Source organism: Petaurus breviceps, unplaced genomic scaffold, assembly GCF_028583685.1.
Source record: "Petaurus breviceps papuanus isolate PSGF00001 unplaced genomic scaffold, PetGlider_PUasm1.0 156, whole genome shotgun sequence".
Lineage (NCBI taxonomy): Eukaryota > Metazoa > Chordata > Mammalia > Diprotodontia > Petauridae > Petaurus > Petaurus breviceps.
In genome coordinates, this window is record NW_027185720.1 from 4,366,664 (window position 1) to 4,387,666 (window position 21,003).

The 21,003-nt window shown below is 36.2% G+C and overlaps 1 pseudogene; it reads left to right on the top strand.

Annotated features, from left to right (window-relative positions):
* The first annotated feature begins 745 nt into the window (after window positions 1–745).
* LOC138156699 (probable phosphoglycerate mutase 4) overlaps window positions 746–21,003 on the top strand; it is a 105,535-nt pseudogene continuing 85,277 nt past the window's right edge.

A 21,003-nucleotide genomic window follows, 5' to 3' on the forward strand; every position in this document is an offset into this window, starting at 1 on the left:
ATATGGATATTAGCATTGTAGTCAGGCTATGTGTGTAAACACTTGAACAGTTTTCCCTGAATCTTCATATCTTATTATGGCAGTAGGGTCACAGCTTGAAAGAACTTAGATTTGTGCCCTACTGACCTGTTCACCCCTGTTTTTCTGCTGCTTAATGATATAGGTTTGTCATAGTCTTTCTCAACACAATGGAACTGTTCTCAAAATATTATTGCTAAATGAATGCAATAAAATATATAAGATTAGCAGGAAAACAACTTATATGGAATTGAAGATGTTTGTATCTGAACCACTGCCTTTTCAGGCAGTCTATGAAGAATTGATCAGTGGTGTCTTTTGTTTAGAATTTGCTGATGTAACTCCATCATTCTCAAGTTTCTTATGTAACTGACTCTCTTATAGATAATAAGGGGTTGTGGTGGTTGTCTTTAGAGGGCACCCTCCAGGCCAACTTCTAGTGTTACTCTGCAAATAGGCCTAGTCTCTCCATGGCTAGATATGGAGTAGCTTTCTGTTAACTAGTATGTCTCATGAACACTGATTACACACAAATGCATGCACATGTGTAACTGTATGGATGTTCAAACATACATTTGAATATATGTGTGTTTTATATAGAGATTATATGCCCACCATCTTTTTAAATTCTGACTTTCTATGTGTTACATAATCTGTGTTACATAATCTATAATACATAATTTTAAATCATGACATAATTTTAAAAATATATCCACATCATATAATAATGACGATGATGATGATAATGGTGACCAACAGGAGACCAAGCACAAATTCCTGTAATACTCTATTGGAGACTGTACCGTCCAGCGGGACCAAGTTATTCGTGGGGCCGAGGGGGATCCAGCCTGCAAAGGAATGGGTGGGAAGGAAGGAGTGAGACAAAGCGAGTTTGTGTCAAGGTCTGAAGGTCTGAATTTTATTGCAGGTAAACATGACTTATATACTCTTTTCTTGAGGAAGTAGGCGGGGAGAGGAATTCTTGTAAACAACGGCTGGAACATTTGCGGTTAGGACATCTGGTGCCGGAACATTCTGCGGTCAGCCGATTCTCGGAACATGGTACTCGGGGGTGTGGTCTTCTCACGGGGGGAAGGGTACCTGGCCCGAAGGCCTTCGCTCCCAACAGGAAACCATTGAGGAAATCATGTTACTAAGGAGATAATGTAATACATTTAATCTCAGAATACACATCACATATACACACATATGAACGTACACATATACAAATATTCATATGAATGTAAGTGTCTATACGTATGTACATGTATGCACACATATTCTGAATACTATTCAGCACTCAGATGGAATTTGATTAAATTATACAATAAGCTTTTGTAATGGTAGTGCAGTGGAGGAAAAAAGTTAGCAACATTTAGAATCTTATATGACACCATATGACAACTTAATAGCCCAGATTTTCAATCAATAACATTTCTAAATTTGAAAACTTCAATTTTCCCAGAGAGAAAAATAATCGTGACTGCTAATTTTTGAAAAAAAAGAAGGGAAGACACAGTCTAGCCATTTTAGGTATTAGCATGAGAGAAAATTGTGAGATGGTTCCTTTTTTTTCCCCACTGAATCTGAGAAAAGTATATAAAAGCACAAAAGTGAAGCATGACATTCAATTTCTTAAAGCAGAAATATTTATAGAATTTAGAATTAAATCATTTCAGGTTTTGATATAACTGCAGAATAAAATTCCTTTGATATTTCATTTCAATTATATGTCATGGAGATATTGGGTTACTATCCATCACTTCTGTCTAAAAATGTATATCTCAAGACCTCCCTCCACTCCCCCACCCTCAAACTGTTCTAAATGTAGAAAACAGAGATTTCTCTACTTACATTGGTTTTGTAGAATCTTTCTTTTTCCAAATTCTAATTCTATAGTCTTCAATATTTTTTTCTTTTTCCTTTACTTGATTCTGACATTCATATCCCAGTCACCAAACACACACACACACACAATACATACACATCTTTCAGTATTAATAACAAGCTCATGACTATTTCAGATGACTTTTAAAATGCTTATTATCATTAATTAACCTATTGTCAGATACAGCAGTAAGGACCCAGTTTTTTCTTCAGTGTGCCCATAGTTCAAACAGCTCTTTCCAAAAGGATGTATCATGATCCTCACTGTAGGTTTATCACCTTTTTGTCAGTACTTGGGCAGTATACCCCATCACTGGTCCTCGGGAAGGAATCATGTGTGATCATTGTGTTGATCAAAGATCTTATATCTCAAAATAGTACTCAAGAGTGCTTGAAGGGTCACAGTTCTGTAGTTGAACACATCTAGATGGAATAGCAAGGAAAGGGCTGGATTTGGTGCCACACTCTCCCTTTAAAACTTAGATGGCATACACTGATTTCTCAACTTCAAATTTCTCCTGTAAATTGGGAACCTGCCAGGCTGTTGTCAGGATCAAATATTATAACAAATACAATTTGTTTTTAGACTTCAAAGTACTATATAAACAGTATTATTATTAATTGAGTTTCAGCTGAATTGAAGGTGGGAAGTAAACATAGTAGACTATGCTGGCATTTGAACCTGGTCTTCTGATTCCAAATCTAGCACTCTTTCCATGGAACCATGCTAGAAATACAAATCGCAAATCACAGTTCATTAGTCCTGTTTTCCCTTTTTTGTGAGATTACTTTTCCATATTATTGTAATCATTATATATTTTGTTCTCTTCATTCATTTTTCTTGATTCTGTATAACTTTCTATAAATTTTCCCATTTTTTTCTGAATTCTTCATTTTCATTGTTTCTTATGATGTAATAGTATTCCATGATATTCATACACCACAATTTGTAAGCTGAGCACAGCTGGGAAGAAAGGTAGTTGTCAGGGTATAATGGGGATACTGTCACCAACTGTTTGTTATGGGTTTTTCTTACTGTGGAAGAACTGACTTTTCTCCAGAGAATGTACAAATCATATTGCTACTCCCCAAATTGCTTTCATTCCTCTTCAGGGTAATGAGAAATACAGGATAGGAAGGGAGAAAGAATCATAATCATAACTCAGTCTTCCCTTCTTCAGGATTTCAGGTTCAATATCTGCACTGAAGAAGAGGGACACTCAGTTTCCTTTCAGCTATTTAGACAATGAACATGGAGCCAGAAAAGATCTCAGACAAGGTACACTTGTGATTGTTCCTATGGTCCTAGTTTTTATTGTTTTCTTTCAAAATAAATGTTTATCTTTCAGAAATTTAGTACAGTTGTATTGATAGAAGACAATTTTTACATATTCCTACAAGTTGAGGAAGAAAACGAAAATACATTCAGTTGGTGCATTTTGCACATATTAAGCCCTGTCCAAAATAAGATGTATCTCAATCTTCATCCTAAGTCTATGAGAGAGAGAGAGAGAGAGAGAGAGAGACAGAGACAGAGAGAGAGAGACAGAGACAGAGACAGAGACAGAGAGACAGAGAGACAGCGAGAGAGACAGAGAGACAGAGAGAGAGACAGAGAGATGGACAGAAACAGGAAGAGGAACTTAAATTATTCCTTTGGGGGAGATTCATAAAAGGGGAGAGTGAAGAAAATGGAGAAGTTATCTAACAAATCAAAGGTTGTCCTTCTTTGAGGAGCATGATGACTGATATGACTGCTGGTGTTTCTGGATGAAGGCATTGCCAGTGTGGAAAGTTCCCTAGGTCAGAGGTGGTTCAGGGCATCTTTGGAATGTTGCTGTTATTGTATAAATTGTTCTCTAGGCTCTGCTTACATCATACTGTATTATTTCATATAAGTCTTCACTAGTATCTCTGAAACAATCCTTTCACAAAAGTGTCCAATTATATTCATATGCTCTATAGTTTATTCAATCATATTCCTCAAGTAATAGTTTTGAGTTTTCTGCAGCTGCAGAAAGATCTGTTGTATTTTCATAATGTGGGCAATTTTCCTTTTCTTTGATCTCTTTGGTTGGATAAGCCTGCTAGTAATAATCCTACTAAGGCCAAAAGATATTTATAGTTCAGTAACTATTTGAGTACATTTTCTTTTTTTTTAACATATATATTTTTATTTTAATTAATTAATTTATTTTAGCTCTCAATGTTCATTTCCACAAGGCTTTGAGTTACAATTTTTTACCCCATCTTTCCCCTACCCCCACACCAAAATAGCAAAATACCCCTTCCCCCAATCCATTCTCCCCTATATCCTCCCCCATCACCCCCTTAACTTTCTACCAGGGCAAGATGGACCTCTGTACCCCAGTGCCTATACATCTTACTTCCCAGTTGCATGTAAAAAACAATTTATTTTAAACATTTGTTTTTAAAACTTTGAGTTCCAGATTTTTCCCTTCCTCCCTCCTCACCCACCCCCACTGGGAAGATAAGCAATTCAATATAGTTTATACATGTGCAGTTACCCAAATCATTTCCATAGTTGTCATATTGTGAAAGACCAACTATATTTCCCTCGATCCTATCCTGCCCCTCACTTATTCCATTTTCTCCTTTGACACTATCCCTTTTCAAAAATGTTTGCTTCTAACTACTTTCTCCCCCAATCTGCCCTCCCTTCTATCATCCCCCTTCCTATCCTCTACCCCCCTATTTTCTTGTAGGGTAAGATACACAATTGAGTGTGTATGTTATTCCCTCCTTAAGCCAAATTCAATGAGAATAATGTTGTTCCATTCCCTTTCACTTTCCTGTTCTTCCTCTCTATTGTAACAGTCTTCTCTTGCCTCTTTTATGAGATAAATTACCTTAATCTATCTCCTCCTTTCTCCTCCCAATATATTCCTCTCTCACCTCTTAATTTTATTTTTTACATATCATCCCTTCATATTCAACTCATCCTGTGCCCTCTATGTATGCCCACACTCGCATATATATTTGTATACACATATACCCTCCTCTATATACATATGTGTATTTATATATATATATATATATATATATATATACACAAATATATTCTCTTCAATAGTCCTCATACTGAGAATAGTCTTATGAGTTACAATTATCATTTTTCCATGTAGGAATGTAAGTAGTACAATTTTAATAAGTTCCTTATGAATTCTTTTTTGTGTTTACTGTCTCATGCTTCTTTTGCTTCTTGTATTTGAAAGTCAAATTTTCTATTCAGCTCTGGTTTTTCCATCAAGAATGCTTGAAAATCCTCCATTTCATTGAATGACCATATTTTCCCATGTAGCATTATACTCAGTTTTGATGTGTAGGTGATTCTTGGTTTTAGTCCTAGGTCCTTTGACTTCTGGAATATCATATCCCAAGCCCTTTGATCCCTTAATGTAGAAGCTGTTAAGTCTTGTGTTATCCTTTTTTAAGCAATCAGGGTTAAGTAACTTGCTCAAGGTTACATGGCCAGTTATTTCTGGGTGTGGTGCTGAGTGTCTGAGCCCGGGATTCGATCTCCAGGTCGTCCCAACACTGGAGCCAGTGCTCTTACTCGCTGAGCCACCTGGCCGCCCCTCAAGTCTTGTGTTATCCTGATTGTGTTTTCACAATACTCAAATTTTTTCTTCCTGACTGCTTGCAGTATTTTCTCCTTGATCTGGGAATTCTGGAATTTGTTATAATATTCCTAGGAGTTTTCCTTTGGGAATCTTTTTCAAGAGGCAATTGGCGAATTATTTCAATTTCTATTTTGCCCTTTCATTCTAGAATATCAGGGCAATTTTGCTTGATAAATTCTTGAAAGATAGTGTCTAGGCACATTTTTTGATCATGGCTTTCAGGTAGTCCAATAATTTTTAAATTCTCTCCTGGATCTATTTTCCAGGTCTGTGGTTTTTCCAGTGAGATATTTCACATTGCCTTCTGTTTTTTTTTTTTTTCATTTGTTTGTATCTATTTTATAGTATCTTGATTTCTCATGACATCATTAGCTCCCAATTGTTCCAGTCTTATTTTGAAGGAGTTATTTTCTTCAGTGAGTTTATGAAATTCCTTTTCCATCTGGCAAATTCGGCTTTTTAAGGCATTCTTCTCCTTACTGGCTTTTAAAGCCTCTTTTGCCATTTGAGTTAGTCTATTTTTTAAGGTGCTATTTTATTCAGTATATTTTGGGTCTCCTTTAGCAGTCTGTTGACTTGATTTTCATGATTTTCTTGCATCATTCTCATTTCTCTCCCCAATTTTCCCTCCACTTATTTTGAAAATCTTTCTTTAGCTCCTCCATGGCCTGTAACCAGTTTATATTTTTCTTGGATGCTTTTAATGCAGGAGTTCTGACTTCACTGTCTTCTCCCCACTCCATGCCTTGATCCTTTTTTTCCCCAAAAAGGATTCTGTGGTTTGATTATGTTTCCTGGGCTTGCTCATTTTGCCAGCCAGTTACTTGACTTTTGAGCGCTTTGCCACAGTAGAACTCTGCTTCCAGAGTGGAGAGAACTTTGTCCCAAATAGCTGGGGTTTTTGCAGCTGTTGGAGCTATTAGTAGGTGCCCTCTCTACAGACACCACAAGCTCTGGCTCACTGGTCACACACCCCAGGACCACCACCCAAGACTGTGATCCAGATCCAAGAAGGTTAAAGCAAGAGGAATTATCCTCTGAATCGTTGTTTGGTCCCCCTGCAATCTGCAAGCCAGGAGCTCCTGAGACAGCAGGAAATGGCAGCTGCACAGCTGCCATCCCTCTGCTGCTTCTCACCCTGGGGGCAAGGGCCAGACTGCATTCTTGGCCTCCCTGTTCCCACAAAGTTCCACACTGACCTTTTACTTTCTTTTTGGAATTTATGGGTTAATAATTCTGGAAAATGTCACAGCTGCTGGTGATTCTCTCTCCTGAAGTCTGCTCTGGGCACCCCACTGGTTGGGGCCACACTGGGGCCAGGAACCACACGGCTCACATGGGGCTGCACTCACCTTCCAGCCTGGTACAATAGACCCTTCCTATAGGCTTTCTGGGCTTCTTTCAGTGGGAGATTTGTTTCTCTTTGTCTCGTTGTGGGTTCTGTAGCTCTAAAGTTTGTTTAGAGTCATTTTTTACATGTATTGGAAGTGATTGGAGAGAAGCCTGCACCAAGTTCATTCTTCTACTCTGCTATCTTGGCTACTCCCTGAGCACATTTTCAAAATGGTTTTCAGAATGGATGATCAATTCATAGAGAGAAGAACAATTAATGTTTCTTCCCATAGCCCTTCAAAATTTGTCATTTAACTTTTTTTGGTTACATTTGTTAATGTGCTGGTAGTGTAATGTTAATGGGATATAAGAACTTCCCCATTCATTAAGTGGAGCCCTTTAAGGGAAGCTTGATTAGGGGAGGCTTGCTTGTAGGAAGGCTATTGTACCTTTTGCTAATTTCTAATTGGGCACTGAGTCAGGAGGTTTGTGATGCCTTCTGACTCTGAGAAGTGGGTATATACTATGAGTTGGTATTTTGCTTTGGGGGCTTGCTTAAGAGAAGGACCTTGTGATTCTCTGGTCAAGATTCTGAGTGACCATATATTCAGAGCTCCTCAACTGCTCAGATGTGAAAGCATTCTTTATCTAGGGAAGTATGTAAAGTATATAGCAATATTACTTTGATTTTGGAAGTCAGATCCTTTTCTGTTTGTCTTTATTTCTCTGCCTTTATTTTCTCTGTTTGTATTTTCTCTGAAGTTCAAGGCACTGATCTTTTCCCTAACTAGTGAATGTAATTTAAAAAGATTGTTGCCCCCTTGAAGAGCTATCTTTCCTAGTAAAGCAGATCTAAGAATCTATGCCAGCAGCCATCCTAGATAGGCCAGTGTCATTGCTGCAACAGTGTGAGGCAGAAACTTAGAATTCCTTTTAATTGCATTTCACTCATTTTTACTGATTATATTGTGAACTCCCTGAGGAAAGGGACTGTCTTTTGCTTTCTTCGTATCCCCAGGGCTTAGAACAGTGACTAGCGAATAGTAGATGTTTGATAAATATTTATTGACTGACACGGAATTTATATTTTTATATTATTATTTATGGCTTCAGTTTATTGAAAAACTGTTAATATTTTTTGAATATCATCAAATGTGGAATGACTCTTATTCTTATAAATTTATGTTTATATCTTTGGAATTAAACCCTCATGAGATAAATATTTTTCAGTTACTTATTTGTTAATTTTGCTTGTTTTGTTCTGGAAGGGGAATAGTTTTACGTAATTAAACTTGGTCATTTTATCATATGCTATTCTCTCTTTTACATTTACCCACTTTATACCTTGGTCCCAGAATGTTTTCTCCTTCATTCACTGATTGTTTAATAATGGGCAGCTAGGGAGTGCAAGGGGTAGAGTGCCAGACCTGGAGTCAGAAAGACTTATCTTCCTGAGTTCAAATCTACCTTCACACTTACTAGCTGTGTGATCCTGTGTAAGTTCCTTAACTCTGTTGCCTCTGTTTTCTCATCTGTAATATGAACTAGAAGAGGAAATGGCAAGCCACTCTAGAATCTTTGCTAAGAAACCCCCCAAAGGGATCATGAAGTGTTAGACTTGACTAAAAAATAACTAAAAAACAACAAACTAAACTCGAATTTCATTCCTCCAGGAAGCATTTGCTGATTCCTGTCTCTTCCCATATCCATCACTCCACCAGATTAGCCATTCTCCTTGAACCTCATAAAGCCCTTCTCTAATGCACTTTTCATGTATCCCTCCACCCATGAATACGTCTTGTTATCCTTATAGACTAAGTCCCATGAAGATATTTCATATCTCATCTAAATGTTCTGACTCTGTACAAAATATGTGCTTACTAGGTGTTTGTGGAAAATAATAAGATACTTGAAGCTGCTTGTTTTAATAAGGAAAAAAAAATCTTGTCTAAGAAAAATGAACCCTATTCTAATCTCAATTGTCCCATTATCTGTGTGACTTTGGGCAATTATTTTAAATGATCTGGTTCTTAACTTCCTCACCTGAAAAATGAGAAGTTGGACTAGCTGAAATCTAGTTTCTTTGCTGCCTTTAATTTGAGTCTTGGCTCTCCTTTTCTTTTCGCATCTCATATGACCTTGCTGGGGCCCAGGCCATCCTGCCATTTATAATTTAGGTTTTGTTTTTTTTTTTTTCCCCTCAACTTCAACCGTCTCTGTAACACTTGAAACTTGTACTCCACCCTTGGAGACAAGGGTCTCTGATCGGTGAAAATTTGTCTTTTCTTGTTGGGAACCAGCTAGGCCTCCATATTGCTTGTCTACCTACTATGTAGTAGTGAAACTACCTCCCTACCTACTCCCAAATGTTCTCCTCCTCCCTTTCCCACAGGTCTCTACATAACGTCTTTCCTCATTACACTGTAATGTTTTTATTTTTATTTGTATCTCCAGTGTTTAGGTGAGTGATTGGTATATAGTAAGTGCTTAATAAATGTATCTTAAAGAACTCTAGTCCATTCAATGTTCAACTGTAATTTCAGATGCCCTAATCAAGAATAGCAGAGTACCATAGCACTCAATGACATGATGGGACAAATACACGGAATGAAATATGCATTTTGTGAAAGGGCCAACATAGAAGTTTGTTTTACTTGATTTTGCACATTTCTTACAGGACTGTTATCCCCAGACCACATATCCTCACTCAGTAGGGAGGAGCAGGAGGGGGAAGGAAGAGAAAATTAATGATGGCTCTTTTCTAAAGTGTCTCTCTACCTCTGTCAAGCCACTTTACCTTTTTTATTCCTCTCTCCTGACCTTCATTTTTATAATAATATTCACAATTGCTTTTATATAACATTTAATAATTTGCTAAATAATTTATATGATTTTGTCATTTTATGCATAGAGAAAATGAGGAAACTGAGGTCCAGACAAAAAGCATGTTACTTTTTTTTTCTATGCAGCAAAGTTGGAGGTGTGATCCAAACACAGGTCTCTATTAATTACAATTCTAAGAGTCACTCTGTGAAATTATACTATGGCTACATCATACTACAAAGTCACAATTTTTCAGACATATATTTGGGCAGTTAGAGGGAAAGTACCTGAGACGACTTCAGGAAGACTTGCTTTTGAACCCTTCTTTGGATACTAACTAGCTTTGTGACCTAGACAAATCAAAACTTCTTTCAGCCTCAATTTCTTCAGTGGTTAAAAGGGAATTATAATAGCACCTTCTTCATTTATTTCCTGTAGCTGTGAAAGGAGATGACATATATAAAGAATTTTGGAAACCTTAAAATACTGTATAGATACTAGCTCTTACTGTTTCTTCCTTTGTAATTTTGCTTTGGAATAAATTATCTCTAAGACCACTTCAAGATCTAACTTTTGAGAATGTATAATTTATAACTGAACAAACACAAAATGCAAAGGAAGAAAGTGGGTATGATCTAGGGAGTGAACTCAAAAAGAAAAGCCAGCTAAAATATTAGTAGATAAAAAATGCAAAAACAAATGCTTTGATAATTTTTACAGTAGAAAGATCACTTCTAGTAGGAAGGAATTGAGTGTGACTTATTTTAAAAAGAGACAGTTCAGTTATATCTAAAGAAAGAGATTAAATTTCATGGAACTGAGCCAGAGAAATGCTGGTAAATATATAACAGGAAAAAAAAATGTGTCCATAGTACTCTTTTAAATCTAATCTGAATTTTAACTTTTTCTTCATTCCTTTCTTAAGTCAAGGCAGTCAACAAAACAATAAGTTAAGCTCTGACTTATAATATTTGCACATTTTGAGGTATTTATCTCACTGAAATTTTTAACAATCAGCTTTCTGTTTCTTGCATGGAACTCTTGCAGGATGATAGAAAGGCATCACTTGCCTAGGTAATGGGCTGATCAAATGTACAGAGGCAGGAATTCTTGTAGCTAAGCGAATAATATAACTTGATTTAACTATAAAATGAATAAGTAAAGGGACATACTAAAGGGACATAGATAATTTTCAGTGCTACTTTAAAAAATAGAGTTTATTTTGCAGGTAGTCATCTTTGGTTGTTGGATGATGTGACCAAAACATTGTTTTAGGGAAATTAATCTGAGAGTAGATAGCGTCCGTCCAAACTGGAGATGGAGATATTCGAAGAACCCTCCAACAGGGAGACATTTGAAGAGATTATTGCCATGTTTGAGGTTATAGGTAAGGAGTAAATTTTGATCCTCACTTATTTTTTTGTTTGTTTGTTGTCTCGTAAAGGGGTCTTCTTTGTAGTATTATTTGTGGTCTTACTATTTGATCAGTACTTATTTGGAAAACAAATTACATGTTAATTAATGTCCTTTTTTGTCTAGCTAGAGAAAGCTCTTTTGAAATGAAGTCTTATCTCTGCAAACAAACTTTGGTAATGATTTTCTGCCTTATTGTCACTTTCTGAATAAGTGAGGCAACCTATATAGGCTTGAAATTTTGCAGCCAGATGCATGCAGTCCATTATTCAGCCAGCATAATAAAGAATGCTCTACCTATTTAGATTAACTAGCTCAGCTTCTTAATTTAATCATAGTTAAATTGCTTCATCATTTAATTAAGATAGAAACAAATTAATTGTTTTTTTATATATAGTGCATTTTTGAAAGCTGGTAAGTTTCTTCTGATTGTGCTGACAAAGTTTAGGAACTCCTTAGGATTCAATTTTAGATTTTAAAACTTTATGCCAGTGAGAAAATTGAAGGACTTTTCTCTTTCATGAGGGAATTTTTTTCTTTTCTCACTTGTTTTGTGGAGAAATAGTCCTCAGAAAGCCCTAGTAAATTCCTATTTCCAGAGAATATTTGAAAATTGTCATAAAGTCACTAAGAATAGGAGTTAATTTTTTTTGTGTTAACATATTCACACACACACTACTCTTTTAGTGAGAGCATAATTCTGGACCAGGTTTTGACTGGAATAAGGGGAATAATCCTTTAAAAAAATAGATAAGAGGGGGCAGCTAGGTGGCACACTGAATAGAGCACTGGCCTTGGAGTCAGGAGGACCTGAGTTCAAATCCGGCCTCAGGCACTTAACACTTACTAGCCATGTGACCTTGGGCAAATCACTTAACCCCAATTGCCCTTCCAAAAAGCAAAAAAGAAAAAAGAAAAAAAAAAGAAAACAAATTTAGATAACAAAAGCATATATGGAAGTCTAAGACTATGCCCTATTCCTCATCTCTACCTGACCTACTATTAAAGTCTCTTAGAAATGGGTCTCCCTGTAGCGAGGACAGTTTGGTGCCTTGGAAAGAGAATTGAATTTGTAGTCAGATGACCTGGATTTGATGGGGATGGGATCTGAACCCTAAAAGGAAACCATGTCTTTTGGATCTGGACCCCAAAAAGGAAAACCCCAGAGACTTTCCCATGTGATCCATGTCCCTGGCATTCACCTGGGGCACCAACCCTTCCTAGTTAATCCTTTCATTGGGGCCTTCATTGTCTTCACCTGGCCCACACTAGACCGCCACTCCTTAATTCTGTCTAGACCCCTTCTTTGTTCACAGACTACTGAGCTATTCCTTGATCACAACTAGATCTTCCCATAGTCTTTCTGTATATAAGGTCCATTTTGCCCCCCATTAAATGACTTAGATTCAGTCTGGCCTGTTTCTCAATTTAAGCTTCACAAATGCTCAGATTCTTAAAATCTGGCCAACAGTGTGGATTCTTAAAACCTCACCCACCCCAACTGGTGTTTTAATTAAACCTTGTCTCTGATGAAAAGAAGGCTTGGACCTAATTTATTCAAGGCAGGACTCATGTCATTTGCCTTTGAATTTTGGGGTTCCCAGAAACCCTAGATCTAAACAGATTCACATCTTGGCTCTTTTATTTTATACCCATGTCACTACAAGCAAGCAACTCTTCTCTCTGGGCTTTATCTTTAAAAATGAGTGTTTTGGATTTTATCATCTCAAAGGTCCCTTTTCACTTAAAAGCTATAATCCATATATAAATACCATGGAGGTAATTCCACCACTTGATGATGGCATGGATAAAGAGAGTGTCTTTTCATCACCCATAACATCATCTTTTTCTACTCTCCCTTTCAACTCTATTGAGTTAGTGTTAGCCAGGCGGCAAAATCAAGGGAAACAACAAAACCTGCCTCTTGTTCCCGTGAGCTCCATTTGTATATAGCCACCAGGAGATTCAGTTTAATTCAATATTTATTAATTTTCTACTATGTCCTAAGCAATATGTTAGGTACAGGGGCTACAAGGAAAAAAGAAAGTTAAGTAAGCAGATACTGTCCTCAAGTAAGTTATAGTTTCTTGAGACAAAACATGTTTGTCCAGAATGAAAGAGTAAGGATTCTGTCATAAATGTAGATGGTCATTGAGATCCATCAAATACTGTGATTCTCTGATTTTATATGCATAGATAAGTAAATATAAAAAAGAAAAAAGTGAACACAAAGAAATTGTGTGGTGATGTCAAAGGAAGAACACTAACAAATCGGATAAAAGAGAAAATCTTTGTTGAGTAGGTGGCACTTATAATAAAAGCTGAAACCCACTAATCCTATAGAATTCCTTCATTTTTTTTCTACCTCAAACCATTAAAAAAAGTTCTGATATTAAGAGTTTCTATGTGGGTTAATGGGAAGCATCAATCTGCATTCCTATTTAATACAAAATTTTTAAGAATAAGAGAGCAATGAGAGCCTAGCATGGAAAAGTCACAAAAGGAAGCTATCCCAAAATTCTCAACATCTGGTTTCAGGAATGAGATTGAATGAATAAATCAGGTATGAGACATGATACTGCTAAAAAGCTATTTAGAACTTGTGGATCATAGATTTAAGCCTAGAGAAAACCTTGGAATTCATTATTATACAGGTAAGAAAACTGAGACTCGTAAGATCAACTGATTTGTATAGCATCACATAACTAGAAAGTGTCTAAGGTAAAATTTGAATCCAGAACTTCCTAACATCAAGTGTAGTACTCTGTACACTAAGTTTTTGGATTATTTCTTTCTGCTCCACTTATTTTTTTTTTTTACATCTTAAATTTTTTTCTCAATTGCATGAAAACAACAAATTTTAACCTTAAAAAAATTCCAAATTCTCTCCTTCCCTCCCTTCCTATCAATCTTTAAAAAAGGCAAGCAATTTGTATAAGTAAAACATGTGTAGTCATTGAAAACATTTCCATATTAGTCATGAGGCAAAAGAAAACCCAGAATACAAAACCAAGAATAATAAAGAACATTTTAAAAATATACTTCAATCTACATTCATTCTCCATCATTATCAGTTCCTTCTTTGAAGGTAGATAACATTTTTCAGTGTAAGTCCTTCAGAATTGTCCTGGATCATAATACATTCTTTTTTGATTTTGTGTTGTCTCCTAGTTTCTTGTGGAGCCGTTAGCTTTTACTTGTCCAGTTCTAACTTTTAAAGACAATATTTTCTTCAGTTTTGGTACCTCATTTGACCACTTCTACTTTTTAAATTTTTTAGTGTACTTTTGTACCTCTTTTTCCAATCTGTCAACTTCCTTTTCATAATTTTCTTATATCACTTTCATTTCTTTCCGCAATTTTTTCCTCTTTCCCTCTTATTTGATTTTTAAAATAATTTGTGAAGTGTTCTAGGAATTCTTTTTGGGCTTGTATCCAATTTACATTTTTTTTTCCTTTGAGCCTTTGAAGCTGCTTTAACATTTTAACATCATCATTTTCTTCTGGGTTTATGATTCGATCTTCCCTGTCAACATAGTAACTTGTTATGGTCAAGTTCTTTTGTTGTGTTAATTCCCAGCTTATTTCTTGACTTTTGACTTTGTGTTACAGTCAGACTTTGCTTCTTGGGTGGAAGGGGCACTGTCCCAAGCTTTAGATCTCTCTGATTGTTGTATTCTGAGCTTGCTTTGTGATCTCTAAGTTTATGATTCTTCCAAGGTAGTGTGATCTAAGAAGACGTATGGTCACTGTTCTCCTGTTCTGTGCTCTGGCCTTTACCCAGGAAAAATAAAAATGAAAACAAGAAGAAACAAACAGCTAAAAACCTTGTTCCTTTGTATTCACCAGAGCTCACGCTTCTAGACATTATTTTATAGTCTTTTGGAGTGGAATTTGAGAAAACTCACTGAGTGCTGATCTATTTCACTATTGTGGCTCTTCTTCAACATAATCTATTTCTAACCAAGAAGTATTTATCATTGGTGTAAATAGCAAGAATATTCATAACAGCCCACCAATATGTCTGGGTCACACTTACATTGAGGTTCTTACTGGCAGTAAGTCAATAGCAGTGACTGATACTGAAAAGGGACCTCTAAGGGCTTTCTAAACTTGGTTTGAGAGGTCCAAGAGGGACCAAGGAAATCCTTGAAGAAATGGACATGCCCCAACTAGGAAAAGTGACGTCTTCTCCCAAGATATATGAAGCAGGGTTGTGTGATTTACAGCCCTAACTGACTAATAAATAGGCCAGAAAGCATTAAATACAAGTAAAGCATATACAAAGGAACAGAATTGGAAGGCAGAATGTGCACTACAGGGATCAGCTGTAGCCAAGTTTAACTTTAATATAGTTTATAAGGGGGAATAACAGGAAATGAATACGGAAAAACAGATTAGAAGAGGATTGCCAAGGGGTTTAAATGACAAACAAAGGGGTTTCTACCCTATCTTAACAGCAATTCAAAGCTACTGAAGCTTGATGGCATGTATAGAAGTATAGATGGTCTATATTATCAGTAGGAAATAATATGTATAGGATAAATTATTACAAAGAAATCAACCTCTGCTTCTTTTCTTATTTCACCTACTTGCAAAAGCTGGACTCCCCAACAGGAGAAACCAAGGCCTACCATTGATAATAATATGATCTCATTCTTGGGAAAAAATCAAAGTACTATATATAATTCACAATTTTCAAATAATTTTTTTACAGTTGAGAATCAGTTTGATGTGTGTGAAAAGAGTTGTCCTGGGTTCTGAGAACAGGTAGGATCAATTCTAACTCTGACACATAAATCTTGTGCAATCTTAGACAGTCACTAACCCTTTCAGAAATCCAAGTAACTCTATAATAAAATTATAATTCCAGAGAAAAGGCTGCATTGATAGAGGGGATTTCCTTTTCAGGAATTCCTTTTTTCAGATAAATCATAGATCTAATCACTATTCCTATATTTATCATTTAAAGCTCACAAAGGTAATATTTCTCATTTTTTCCCTGGTGAAGAAAGAAGTATCAATTATAGGTTAAGAAAAATCATATAACTTGCAGATCATTCAATTTGATAGACAGCTCCCCATATCAAATTCTTCAGATCATGGATACAATTTATGGTGAATATAAGATTATTTGAATGAAGAGACATTTGTTTTCTTTTTCAAAAAAGACAAAGCAAAATTTTCATTCAATCAAAATTACATGTTATAGTAAGTAAAGGATTAAATATTCTTGTATGCGAAATATTCTGTTTTCCTCATTATGAAAAGATTGGTTAATGTGAGGAGAAATATTGCATAAATTCTCAGGTGGGGCCATTTTTTTGGTCATTTTTGCTTAAATATTTTTCGTTGTTAAAAGGTTGAGTTAGGCAGGAGGGGAGAGAAATATCAATAAATGAATGTAACATTTTCAAAAAGACCTGAAGATAAGACTTAAAAAAAAACAACTTGGACTTTGATATTACTTTGCTTATAGCAATGATATTTTATATTCTGACTGACATTTGCTCCCTTTGTGATGTTGGACAATTCACTAGCATTTTAGGTCTCAATCTCCTTCTCTATAAAAGGGATATTAATGTTGGCACTGCCCTACTTCAAGCAGTAGTTACTAAGGAAAGTCCTTTGTACATCATAAAATGTTATGTAAATGTCCATTGTTGTCCGACTTCTATGGATATGACCCTGGGTCCTTTAATCTATGCTCTAGAAATAAAATCTCCGACAGAATCTACTAAATTTGAAAGGCTTTGAATATGTGGCCAGTTCTAAATTGTATGTCCGTAAAAACCTACCTAAATTCAGAGGCTAATTAACACGTCACTTAAAGGATGCATTTTTCAACTCTAGAAAAAACTTATATATTAGGCTCCTTCCCTTCCCCTCCCTTCCTCTTCCTTTCTCTTTTCTTCCTGTCCCTTCCCCACCCCTCTCCTTTTGTCTCCTCCCTTCTCCTCTCTCTGTCCACATAGGGTATCATACCCTTACCTGTACATGATCTAACCAAAGGAATGTAAATTTTAATTGCTGAAACCTGGCATGAAATCTTGGCATTTATGGGCTAGATTTTTTTTTCTCTTAAGGACCATGACTTAAACCCAGATTACTCTGGCTCACATTGTTTGCCCAAAGATAGGTCCCATGCCATTAGTCTAGGGCCTTGATTGGTTCAGAGTGAATGTAAATAGCAAGTATTTCTGTTTTGGCCAGAAATCCTGTGGGTCTTTCATTCTTATTTTTTTTTTTGGACTAGCTAAAAGAGACCATTATCTGCCTCTTTTCTTACCTCCTCTTAGTCATTGACTGAATATTGCCTCAGTCAAACTGAGACTGCTTAAAGACTTTGGCTTAAAAAGGCCAAGGTCTCCCACTGCATCCAGAGCCATCACCAGTCATCCTGATCTATATGTTGCCATAGCACCTAGATGGCTTTGGAGGAAAAAGTGAGGCCACTGACTTTACACATCCCTCCCTCACTTAAATTCAGTTCACTTGCCTGTCTTGACAACACCTCCCATGTCATGGTCTTCTTTGAGAATGAAGAACAAACAGCAACAGCGGCAATAGCATGATCATATGATGGTGACTGAGTGTGATAAACTGCCCTCTCCCTTTGGCAATCATTGCCATGGAAATAAATCCCGATGCAGGAATTTGTCACATACGATCACTTTCAGAAAGCAGTCATCAAAGTGCAGCGGCAAGACAAAAATCAAGATGACTGACCCTGGCCTGTGAAATAATGAATGACCTTGGCATCTTTAATGTCTGACCGAGCTCTAAGCACTCGCAGGACCTGTTTCAGCCCCTTTCATGGCAATTGGAACAAGTTGTTTTCCTCTGCACATTCCTCTAGGAGAAGTCTTCGTGTGCTTGAGGTAGACATCCCCCTAACTCACTGACAAGTCTGAGGACTATCACTTACCCTCAGCCTGGTTTAGCCCATCTACCTAGATGATTTTACTGGGGTATGGTTTCTGTGCTTGCTACAACTTCATCTCTATATACATATGTGTGTATACACACACATATATATATATACATGTATGTGTATATATATATATATGTGTGTGTATTATAGACACACACACATACATGTACACATACAATATTTTCCCTAGTCTTATGAGCATGAGTCAAGCAGGTTGAATTCAAATGGTTGAATATGCTTTTAAAACTGGAACTCCTACATATAGTAAGGAAGTTCTTTCTGTGTATTGTGTACAATAAATAACAAACAAAACATTTATTTTATAACTGTTGTGATTTGTATCATCCTTGATTCATGAACATTGATGCAATAACTGTCCCTTACTCTCTCAGTCCTTTGGTTTGTGCATATGCCCACAGTTTAACAAAAGGCATATGCGTCTGTGTGTGGTGGGGTAAATGGTAGTGTTCTCCCTGCATACATGAGGGTGGGAGAACTAAGTTAATGATGGAGAATGTAGGCTTATTCATGAAATAAGTGATTACTATGTTCTTTCTGCTTGTTATTTGAACCATCAGCTGAAATATATTTGCAGTTCAGGCACAATTTTGTTATTTGCTATTGTTAATGAAAAGATGAAATTTGAGCACGTGAGTCCAACATGTAGTTAGTACTGTGATTAGCCCTTTGAAAAGTGAAATATCCACATTGAAATAAATAAAAGTCTCACTTAAAAAAAGAAACATATTAAACCATAGATAGTCAGAGTACCAAAATATACCAAATATAACATTGATTTATTGAAGCAACTCTTATCAGTTTCTTAAAGAACATAATCTGGGTTAATAAGTGATTTGACAGCCAGAAAATAAGACTTATTACTCTTCACTCTGATTTAAATGATTACATTTCATCCATTTCCATTTATTTTTAATTTATTGGATTCATTCATTCAAAAAATCCCCGACAGAATCATATTAAAAATGTCGATGTTACAATGGTAGTCTACCCCTTTCCTATTGCTTGCAAAAGAATTCTTTGGGTGGAGATGAAGTATCCATTTATCATGGATAATCTACAAACAGCCATTAATATGAATATATAGAAATCCATTTGCTATCTACTGCTCAGTGGCTGAAATAATCACCCAGTGAAACTAGATGTATCTTGCCACATGGTGTAGTTGGCTCAGCATCACTTTCATGCCCCCCCCCCCAAAAAAAAAGAGACTGTAGAAGGGTGTTAAATAGATAAGGGAAAGTATGTGGGAGATGTATTTGTAAATTTCTTCCATTTTTTCCATAGATGAATTGGAAATTTGTTAATGTATTGAGGAATTGTAATTTTTAGACCTATGAATAACATTTCTGGTTTTCCCGCCCATTCCCTCCCCCCCCACCCTGCAACAACAGATAAAGTAAGAGATGAGTAAAATAGCTCATTTTAAATTCATTGTAGATCAGCGTTATTTGCACTGGAAATGTTCTGTAAGATAAATATTTATTTATTTATAATTTTTAAAATGTTGAACTTATACAAAAATGGCCATTCCCATATACAACATCAAACACACACACACAAAAATCATAAACAAAAAGTTTATAAATGAAGCTATGGATATTTTCTATAAGATTTAATTTGTATTTCCCGTTTCAAACAGTTACAATTTGTTATTAGTCAGACAATGCTTAAGTTATTCCTAAACTTAAATAAGAACATTTTACACTTGTGCTAATTCTTTGAAGTGAAGCAAGTGAGTCATATTTGTCAAGAAAGCATTCTAAGGGGTGGCTAGGTGGCGCAGTGAATAGAGCACTGGCCCTGGAGTCAGGAGGACCTGAGTTCAAATTTGGCCTCAGACACTTGACACTTACTAGCTGTGTGACTTTGAGCAAGTCACTTAACCCCAATTGCTGTCCAAAAAGCAAAAAAAAAAAAAAAATGCAGTCTAATTTGCCTTAATAGAGGTTTGATTTTTTTTGTCTTTCAAAAATAGTTCTAATTTTCCTATCATGAGTTCATAGAAGTTGTAGTAGATATCAGTAGGGAAAGGAATGGTTCCTAGACCTAGAAGATAGTCAGTGTTTGCCTAAGTTATCAATTTCTTTTTTGGATAGATTTTTTTTTAATTCAATTTTTAATTTATTAATTTGTTTGTTTCCTTTTAGTTTACAGGATTCAATTCCACAATTCCTTGAATTTCACATTTTGTCCCCCTCCTTCCCCTCTCCCCCCCATGGCGTCTTATAATCAAGTATAGGATCTGTAAATACTTTCAAATTATACAATGGTCAGGTTATAAGGATGGATTATGCCAGCTGGAATGAAAAATGGTAAAGAGGACATAAAATCAAATAAGAGAACGAAAAAGATCAGGTATTTTGCTTCCACCTGGATATAAATTTAGTTCTTTCTCTGGATGCACGTTTTTCTCTCCATCATGCGTCTTTTGGGATTGACTTATATCCCTGCATTGTTGAGAAGAGTCCAATCTATCAAAGTTGGTCATCACACATACATTGTGTCTGTAATTGTGTACAAATTCCTCCTGGTTCTACTCTTCTCACTCAGAATCAGTTCTTTTAAGCCTCTCCAGGTAAATATGAAGACCGCCTGCTCCCCGTTTCTTATAGCGCAATAATATTCCATAACATGCATATACCACAACTTGTTCAGCCATTCTCCAATTGATGGACACCCCCTTAATTTCCAATTCTTTGCCACAACAAAAAGAGCTGCTATAAACATTTTTGTACATATGGGTCTTTCTCCCATTTCTATGATCGCTTTGGGATATAACCCTAGGAGTGGTATTGCTGGATCAAAGGGTATGAAAGTATTTATAGCCCTTTGGGCATAGTTCCAGATTGCTTTCCAGAAAGGCTGGATCAGTTCACAACTCCACCAACAATGCATTAGTGTTCCAGTTTGCCCACATCCTCTCCAGCATTT